Source organism: Salvelinus alpinus, chromosome 8, assembly GCF_045679555.1.
Source record: "Salvelinus alpinus chromosome 8, SLU_Salpinus.1, whole genome shotgun sequence".
Classification (NCBI taxonomy): Eukaryota; Metazoa; Chordata; class Actinopteri; order Salmoniformes; family Salmonidae; genus Salvelinus; species Salvelinus alpinus.
Genome location: NC_092093.1, coordinates 75891453 through 75900686, shown reverse-complemented (window position 1 = coordinate 75900686; position 9234 = coordinate 75891453). Strand labels below are relative to the sequence as shown.

At 42.7% G+C, this 9234-nt stretch overlaps 1 long non-coding RNA gene across 1 annotated transcript; it reads right to left on the bottom strand.

The window, feature by feature from the left end:
• Positions 1 to 1001: 1001 nt before the first annotated feature.
• Positions 1002 to 5247, bottom strand: LOC139582402 (uncharacterized). The gene is made up of 3 exons (XR_011676348.1): positions 5143 to 5247; positions 4850 to 4938; positions 1002 to 3551 (listed from the first exon to the last, which is right to left on the bottom strand). It is a non-coding gene; the product is annotated as an uncharacterized lncRNA (long non-coding RNA).
• Positions 5248 to 9234: the final 3987 nt, after the last annotated feature.

The following is a 9234-nucleotide window of genomic DNA, read 5'->3' as shown; positions in this document are numbered from 1 at the left end:
GCCATCAGACTGTTAAATAGTCACCACTAGTTGGCCTCCGTCCAGTACCCAGGCCTGAACCTTAGTCACTGTTACTAGCTGGCTACCACCCGGTACTCTACCCTGCTACTTTGAGACTGCTGCCCTATGTACATAGTCAATGAATACTGGTCAGTTACTTTAATCATGTTTAAATACTATTTTACCAACTTCATATGTATACTGTATTATAGTCAAGGCTCATCCTAAATAACTATTGCTGTACACACCTTTTCTATTCATATACTGTCCATACAGTGCCCCTAGAAAGTATTCACACCCCTTGACTTTTTACACATTTTGTTGTTAATGCCTGAATTTAAAATGTATTTAATTGAGATTTTATGTCACACCCAATATCCCATAATGTCAAAGTGGAATTATGTTTCTACAAATTAATAAAAAATGAAAAGTTGAAAGTTGAAATGTCTTGAGTCAATAAGTATTCAAGCCCTTTGTTATTGCACGCCTAAATAAGTTCAAGTCACATAATAAGTTGCATGTGTGCAATAATAGTATTTAACATGGTTTTTGAATGGCTACTTAATCTCTGTACCCCACACACAGAATTATCTGTAAGGTCCCTCAGTTGAGTAGTGCATTTCAAACACATTCAACATTCAACCAAACACCAGGGAGGTTTTCCAATGCCTCTCAACGAGGGGTAGCTATTGGTGAAAAGGTAAAATAAAAAAAGCAGATATTGAATATCCCTTTGAGCATGGTAAAGTTATTAATAACAATTTGGATGGTGTAGCAATACATCTCGTCACTACAAAGATACAGGTGTCCTTCCTAACTCAGTTGCCGGAGAGGAAGGAAACCGCTCAGGGAGTTCACCATGAGGCTTACACAGAAAGACTCACAGCTGTATTCGGTGCCTAAGGGGATTATAACATGCATTCACTCAGGGGTGTGAATACTTGTGTAAATGAGATATTTATGTAACGAGTGCGCTGAGAGACGGGGAGCAAGTACAGGGAGTGAGTGTTTTAATAAATAATATAAAACAATAAACACGAAACAGAAACAATGCACCAACATGAAACAGAGTCAATAACACCTGAGGAAAGAACCAAGGGGAGTGACAGATATAGGGAGATAATCAAGGAGTTGATGGAGTCCAGGTGAGTGTCATGAGGCGCTGGTGCGGTTGACGATGGTGAAAGGTGTACAGGATAGTCAGCAGCCTGATGACCTAGAGGCCGGAGAGGGAGTATATGTGACAGTACCCCCTCCCCGATGCGCGACTCCAGCCGCAGGACGTCGTCAAAGTGGACAAACCCGGGGATCAGGAGCTGACCGGTCACCCCTGCTGAAGCGTGGGAACCTGTCACGCCGGCTGAGGCGCGGGAACCTGTCGAGCCGGCTGGGGCGCGGGAACCTGACAGAATGGCTAAGGCAGGGGAGCGTGGCGATCCAGCTGAGGCATGAGAGCCTGATGAGCCGGTGGAAGCAGGTGAGCCTGGCGATCTGGCTGAGGCATGAAAGCCCAACGAGCAGGCTGAGGCAGGGGAATCTGGCGATCTGGCTGAGGCATGAGAGCCTGTAGCGGCTCCGGGACGCAGCATCAATTACACTGACACAAGAAAAACACTCCCTGATGCTTCCCTTAGGTGAGGTACAGGGAGTGAGTGTTTTAATAAATAATCAAAACAATAAACACGAAACACAAACACACCAACATGAAACAGAGCCAATAACACCTGAGGAAAGAACCAAGGGGAGTGACAGATATAGGGAAGATAATCAAGGATGTAGTGGAGTCAAGGTGAGTGTCATGAGGCGCTGGTGCGCGAGATGATGGTGACAGGTGTGTGGGATAATCAGAAGCCTGATGACCTATAGGCCGGAGAAGGAGTATACGTGACAATTTAATTGACAATAAATGAGCAAAAATGTCTAAAAACACATTTTCACTTTGTCATTATGGGGTATTATGTGTAGATGAGAGAATTTTTTTTATTTAATCAATTTTGAATTCAGACTGTAACATAACAAAATGTGGAATAAGTCAAGGAGTATGAAATCTTTCTGAAGGCGCTGTATACGTATGTATAGATAGATCGCTTGATAGATCGCTAGATAGATAGATTGATTGATAGATAGATAAAATCAAATGAAATTGTATTTGTCACATGCAACGAATACCTTACTATGAAATACTTACTTACAAGCCCTTAACCAACAATGCAGTTTCAAGAAAATAGAGTGAAGAAAATATTTACTAAATAAACAAAAGTTTAAAAAAAGTAACACAATAAAATAACAATAACGAGGCTATATACAGGAGGTACCGGTATCAAGTCAATGTGCAGGGGTTCAGGTTACTCGAGGAAATTTAGGTAATTTGTACATTTAGGTAGGGGTAAAGTGACGATAGATAGATAGATAGATAGATAGATAGATAGATAGATAGATAGATAGATAGATAGATAGATAGATAGATAGATAGATAGATAGATAGATAGATAGATAGATAGATAGATAGATAGATAGATAGATAGATAGATAGATAGATTCCGGACTCTGACATTACTCGTCCGTATATTTCTTAATTTTGGTCTTTTTATTTTGCGGGATTTGTGTGTATTGTTAGGTATTACGGCACTGTTGGAGATAGGAACATATGCATTTGCACTGCAAAATATGCAAAATATGTGTACGTGACCAATACAATTGTATTTGATTTGACTTCCACCTGTGTACGTGAGTGTGTGTGTTCTCCACACACTCCTCCAGCTGCTGGTGCTGGAATAACAGGGAGGTAAATCACTCTATGTTTATATGGGCCCCTCACAGGGCTGTCTCTAGGATGGTGTGGCGGCCTGGTTAAGTACGGGATGTGTGAGTCATCATCATCACTACAGTGTGGAACTATTATAAGAACCAAATTTAAGGAACAGACGTTCGAGCTCAGCACGTGGACCACCACACCCACACATGCACAAGGGTTCTAGATCACATGCGGACATATGCAGACAGACAGTGGTACTTTATAGCAACAGATCCTTACATGTTGGTAAACGCAAGGCAATACTGTCTAGATGCTTAGCAAGACTTATAGTTGTAAAAGAATAACCTGGAATCCACACTGAATTATGAAACAGAGTGATGTGAAGGACACATATGTTGGTCACAATTTGGTGTTTTGACCAAAATATTTTGTTTTCAGCTATTATCTGTTTGTATTTTATTTACATTTTGTCTGAGTTTTTCATATACCTCCAATGCGAAAAATGTTATCCAGTGTGTTCCACTAGGGAGAGCTGCTGGAGCATTAGGGTATAGAGTACGCGAAATTCCGCTACAGCCCAAAAAAGTAAACAGCCTGACTGAAAAATGAACTCATCTCCTGTGACTTCTTTCTCCCTGTGTAAAACAGGATTTCATTATCTGTAGCGGGATCTCATGCCTGAGACCTGTTTCAGATTCTTGGGGGCTCGTCCGGGAGCGGCTTCACCTGTTGGATGACGCTGATCCAGTGGTTCAGCTATCCAGGACTGTGTGACATGTGTAGCCGTATGACCTGCCTGAGGGATAAAGAGAGGCAATGTCAGACAGTGAGAGGAAGAGCTTAGTGTGGGACATCAGGAAGAATCTGCACTCTCTAACAGCGGGTGTTGCCTATCAGATCGCCAAGACTGTCGGCCCATTACCAGACAAAGACCGGTCAGAATTACAGAAGGGTGACGAAGAGGGTTGTTTTGAGCATATCCATGCTTTCATGTACAGTAAGACCTTGCTTGATTCTGATGATGGGGGAATGGTCAAACTGTTGGTTTTGAAAGATGCAATAGATGTAGCTATACCGAGTCATCGTCTAAGTCTAGTATCTTCACCTGATATCCAAGAGTATAGTGCAGCTGATGTAAATTATGTAGCCAATGATACATCATATACTGATACTGAGTACCAAAGAATGCTTTGTAGCCATGAGGAGCTAGGTAGGAAACTCCCATATCCCACCCACAGCTGAGAAGAAAAGCACTGCACATGATAACCAACCACACAGTAGCCGTCACTCTGAGCATGCACCACACTCTAGACAAGTCAGATCTCTCTTACCTGCAGCGAAGAGAATTCAAGATTCATGGGGCTTAAATAGGCGACCAAGCGTCAGACATAAGCTACAACAATGTGTGCAAACAGATACAGTAGAAGAAGGGATTGAAGAGAACTGCAGTGAATGAGATAGTCAGAAGTGTGCCGTGGATCATAAAGCCTGAAAACTTCAAGGACATGCTTATGAACAAGATGACATGACAAGAGCAGAGCTTAGAGGGTTTCTCCAGAGTCACCAAGGGGAAAAGAAATGTACCAATATATTCCAAGACCTTATGTGTGCTAAGGAAAGTGGACAGGATGATAGGGCTGAAACAGAAAATTCTGTTCATACCAAAAGAAGCCAACACAGACATACGATATTGTAACGACGTTCGTCTGAGGAAGAAGGAGTAGACCAAAGCGCAGCGTGGTACGTGTTCATGATGTTATTTATCACCTGAACACAGAAAAAAAAAAACTAAAGTGGAACAAAACGCAACAGTTCTGTCAGGTACTCATACAAAACAGAAAACACCTACCCACAAACACAGGTGGGAAAAGGCTACCTAAGTATGGTTCTCAATCAGAGACAACGATTGACAGCTGCCTCTGATTGAGAACAACACCCGGCCAAACACATAGAAATAGACAACATAGAACAAAACATAGAATGCCCACCCCAACTCACGCCCTGACCAACCAAAATAGAGACATAAAAAGGATCTCTAAGGTCAGGGCGGGACAGATATGATGTAAAGACAGTGCAAGATGCATTCTTACATACCTTGTACCAGGGTCTTGTACCAGGGGCTTGGACACAAACAGAGCCATGTTGCCGGGAGATGAGACGTCTCTTCTCTCACAGCAATGTGTCTGACGAAGCAATAATAAGGCATGTGATGAAAATAACTAGAGACGAGAGCTTGGTGATAGCCATAGTAATGAAGACTGTATCAAAGAGGAGGAGGTCGCTGACCGTAAACACTCATGTAAGACCATACAACGGCTCATTGTGCAGTTTGATGCTTTAACCAGCATGATAGGCTGCCTGACTGAATCAAAACAACCAGAACATACGTGCCAGTGTTCCACAAGTCAACCGTCTGGGCCCAGAAGAGAGAAATCATACGGCCGCCCCCGATGTGCTGAACATGGTGTACCGAACTGTAGCCACTGTTCTTCTGTGGTGAGGAAGGAAATTAAGCAATAGGCTGTCTAAAGAGACTAAAGTGCTCGGGAAATGGGAACCGGTCACTGCACAGGGACAACCAGCGATCAGGCCGCAGTTACAGTCCCAACCCAACGGTTTCACAGGGTTGAAACCTCAAAGTGTAAATCGCAGTACGGTCTCACAACATGTTTCCCGCCGAGACAGCTTCTCCCAAGGTACACTCACAAGGCCAGCTGGCCACAGGCATCGGTAAAGTAGCCCAGCTTGTAGGAAAGAAATGCTTGCTCAGATGTAATATGAATGGCTTGGCTGCAAGTGTCTTACTTGATTCAACAGCCCAAGTGAGCATCAAAGATCATGCCTGGAAGGAAAAATACATACCTGGTCAAAATGTGAGGATGCTCACTGAGCTTATGGGAGCCGACGGACGTCTTGATGTTGTGAATGGAGATACTGTACCATACCCTTCAATAGCTGAGTTTAAGTTACTGTCAACTTACCTGGGTATGACAACCCTGATATATCCATTCACATCCCATTCCTAGTTAGTCAGCTGACGCTTGAGACCCTTGTTTGGGTTTAATTAACAACATTCTAAAGATTGATTCAGTACATCGTTTGACATGTTTCTACTGACTGTAATGGAACGTTTGGACATTTCGTCACGTTATAGTGGTCGCGCTTTGAGACTTTGGTTAGGGTCTTTGGTAAACAATTCGAAAGTAGCTAATTTGACATAAATAACGGACATTAACGAACAAATCAAGCATTTATTGTGGACCTGGGATTCCTAGGACTGCATTCTGATGAATTCATCAAAGGTAAGGAAACATTTATCATGTATTTTCTGGTTTCTGTTGAGTCCAACATGGCGGCTAATTTGGCTATTCATCTGAGCTCCGTCTCAGATTATTGCATGGTTTCCGTAAAGTTTAAAAAAAATCTGACACAGCGGTTGCATTAAGGAGAGGTATATCTATAATTCCATGTGTATAACTTGTATTATCATCTATATTTATGATGAGTATTTCTGTTGAAACGATGTGGCTATGCAAAGTCACTTGATGTTTTTGCAACTAGTGAATCTAACGCCTCAATGTAAACTCTGATTTTTTTTGACTATTTGTTGTTGTGTCTCTTCCAGGTGGCTTATGTTGACTGGAGGGTGCGATAGTGACACTGCATCGCCATTTGGGCTAGGTGAGTTCACACTGTTAATAATGTGATAGAGCAGCTAGTTAAAGGACAAACAAGGGGAGTCTTGTCGACCATAGTTAGCTTGCTCAGTGGGACCATGGAAATCCAAGATGACCATGCCAAAGTCATTGTAAACTTTGTCCAGATCCACAAAGCCAACACGGAGCAAGACAGCGCGGAAGATGGCCTCATGAGAGTCGGATCACAGAGTATAGTTATCCCCCCAGGCCAACAAATAGTCAAGAAAAATATTGTATGAGGAAGCAGTCACCTTCGTGCGCGACAACAATGATATCGGGTGCATCCCAAGTCTGCAGATGTCTCACAGTCTCAAAGATGACGTACTTGTCCAGAGAGCATTTTCATCAGTGCCAAAACCTCTTTATCAAGAAGTTAAGGAGCACATTCAAAATATGTTAGCGAAAGTATGGATACTTAACTCATTGTCACTGTATTCCGCTCCAGTGGTATGTGTCCAAAAGAACGATGGGTCGCTGATGATGATGTGTAGACTACAGACAGCTCAACCAGAAGACTGTCCTCGATAGACATCCACTGTCGTGGATCCAAGACCTGACAGATACCCTGGGCGGCTACAGCTGGTTTACTATCCTGGATCAAAATAAGGTTTATCACTAGGGGTTCATAGCCGAAGGGTCGAGACATTTGATGGCATTTTTCACTCTCTGGAGGCTCTATGAGTGGGTCAAAATCCCTTTTGGGCTGTTGAATGCACCTGCCACATTCCAGAGGAGCAAGGAGGAGACGCTACGTGACAAATGTTGTATCCCATACCTCGACGACATACTGTGCTACACTATTTTTCACATTGAGGGACTCAGGATGGTCCTCAAAGCCCTTCAGAAACATGGAGTAAAACTGAGACCAACAAAATGTGAGCTGTTCAAGTGTGAGGTCAGATATGTTGGACGAGTCGTATCAGCAGACGTTTTCAGGAATGATCCCAAAAACCTGGACATGATCATGGCACTGAAGAAAAAAAAACAGCTCAGACCATCGGTGATGTCCGAAAATGACTTAGGTTTCTGAGGTACTACAGAAGCTACATTCAGGACATCAAAACCAATTTATTAGTTGCTCCAGGTGAAAAACGCAACTGAAGTACTGCCAGTCAAATCCTACAGAGGGAATGTCAAAGGTTCCCAGCTGTCCTCTAAAGCCCCCGTCCAGTGGATGAACAAACACCAGAGAACCCTTAAGAGACACCTTGACACCTGTGTTGGCGTACCCTGACTTCAACTTACCGTTCACACAACCATACAGAAGTCTTGGAACAGGGCTTCAGAGCTGTGATGTATCACTGGCAGGAAGGGATGCTGAGAGTCATCATTTTTGGATCTAGAACTCACGCAAGCCGAGAGAAACTACAACCTGCACTCGAGGAAACTTGAGTTCCTAGTCTTAAAATGGGCAATGTGTGAGAAGTTCTGTTCTACGAACCACACTTCACCATTTATACTAACAATAACCCACGTACCTGTCATGATCGTCTTGACGTGAATGAATGGCCCAAGGCGCAGCGTGATATGAATACATCTTCTTTTATTTTACGACGAAGATGAACACGAAACACTTATACAAACTATACAAAACAACAAACGACCGTGAAGCTACAAACGAAAGTGCACACACAAGCTACTTACGTTCAACATAGACATAATGAAATTTAATTGAGAAAAGAATAACGAAGACAAAGCACACTTTAGAAATTACAAAATAACAAAACGAACTAAATAGACCTGAACATGAGAACTACAAGAAACGAAGAACGCACGAACAGGAAAAACGAATGAACGAACGAGACGAGACAGTACCGTGTGGTGCAATAAACACAGACACAGCGACAATCACCCACAAACAAACAGTGTGAACAGCCTACCTAAATATGGTTCTCAATCAGAGGAAACGTAAAACACCTGTCCCTGATTGAGAACCATATCAGGCTAGTTAACATGAACCCAACATAGAAACACATAACATAGAATGCCCACCCAACTCACGTCCTGACCCACTAAAACAAACAATTAACACAATAACTAGGGTCAGAACGTGACAGTACCTATGTCCTGAGCACTGCAAAGCTGAACGTGGTTGGGCACCGATGGGTTAGAGAACTCATTGACTTCCAGTTTGACTTAAACTATAGAACTGGAAAGATCAAAATCGATGGAGACATGCTGTCGTGTCTACCTCTTGACAGTAACAGGTACAGTGGCAAGAAAAAGTATGTGAACCCTTTGGCAATACCTGATTTTCCTCATAAATTGGTCATACAATTTGATCTGATCTTCATCTAGGTCACAACAACAGACAAAGACAGTCAGCTTAAACTAATAACACACAAACAATTATAGGTTTTCATGTCTTTATTGAACACACTGTGTAAACATTCACAGTGCAGGGTGGAAAAAGTATGTGAACTCTTGAATGTAATAACTGATTGACCCTCCTTTGGCAGCAATAACCTAAACCAAACATTTTCTGTAGTTGCAGATCAGACCTGCACAACGGTCAGGAGGTATTTTGGCCCATTCCTCTTTACAAAACTGTTTCAGTTCAGCAACATTCTTGGCATGTCTGGTGTGAACTCATCTCTTAAGGTCATGCCACAGCATCTCAATCGGGTTGAGGTCAGGACTCTGACTGGGCCACGCCAGAAGGCGTGTTTTCTTCTATCGAAGCATTTCTGTTGATGATTTACTTCTGTGTTTTGGGTCGTTGTCCTGTTGCATCACCCAACTTCTGTTGAGCTTCAGATGGGGGACATTCTCCTGCAAAAT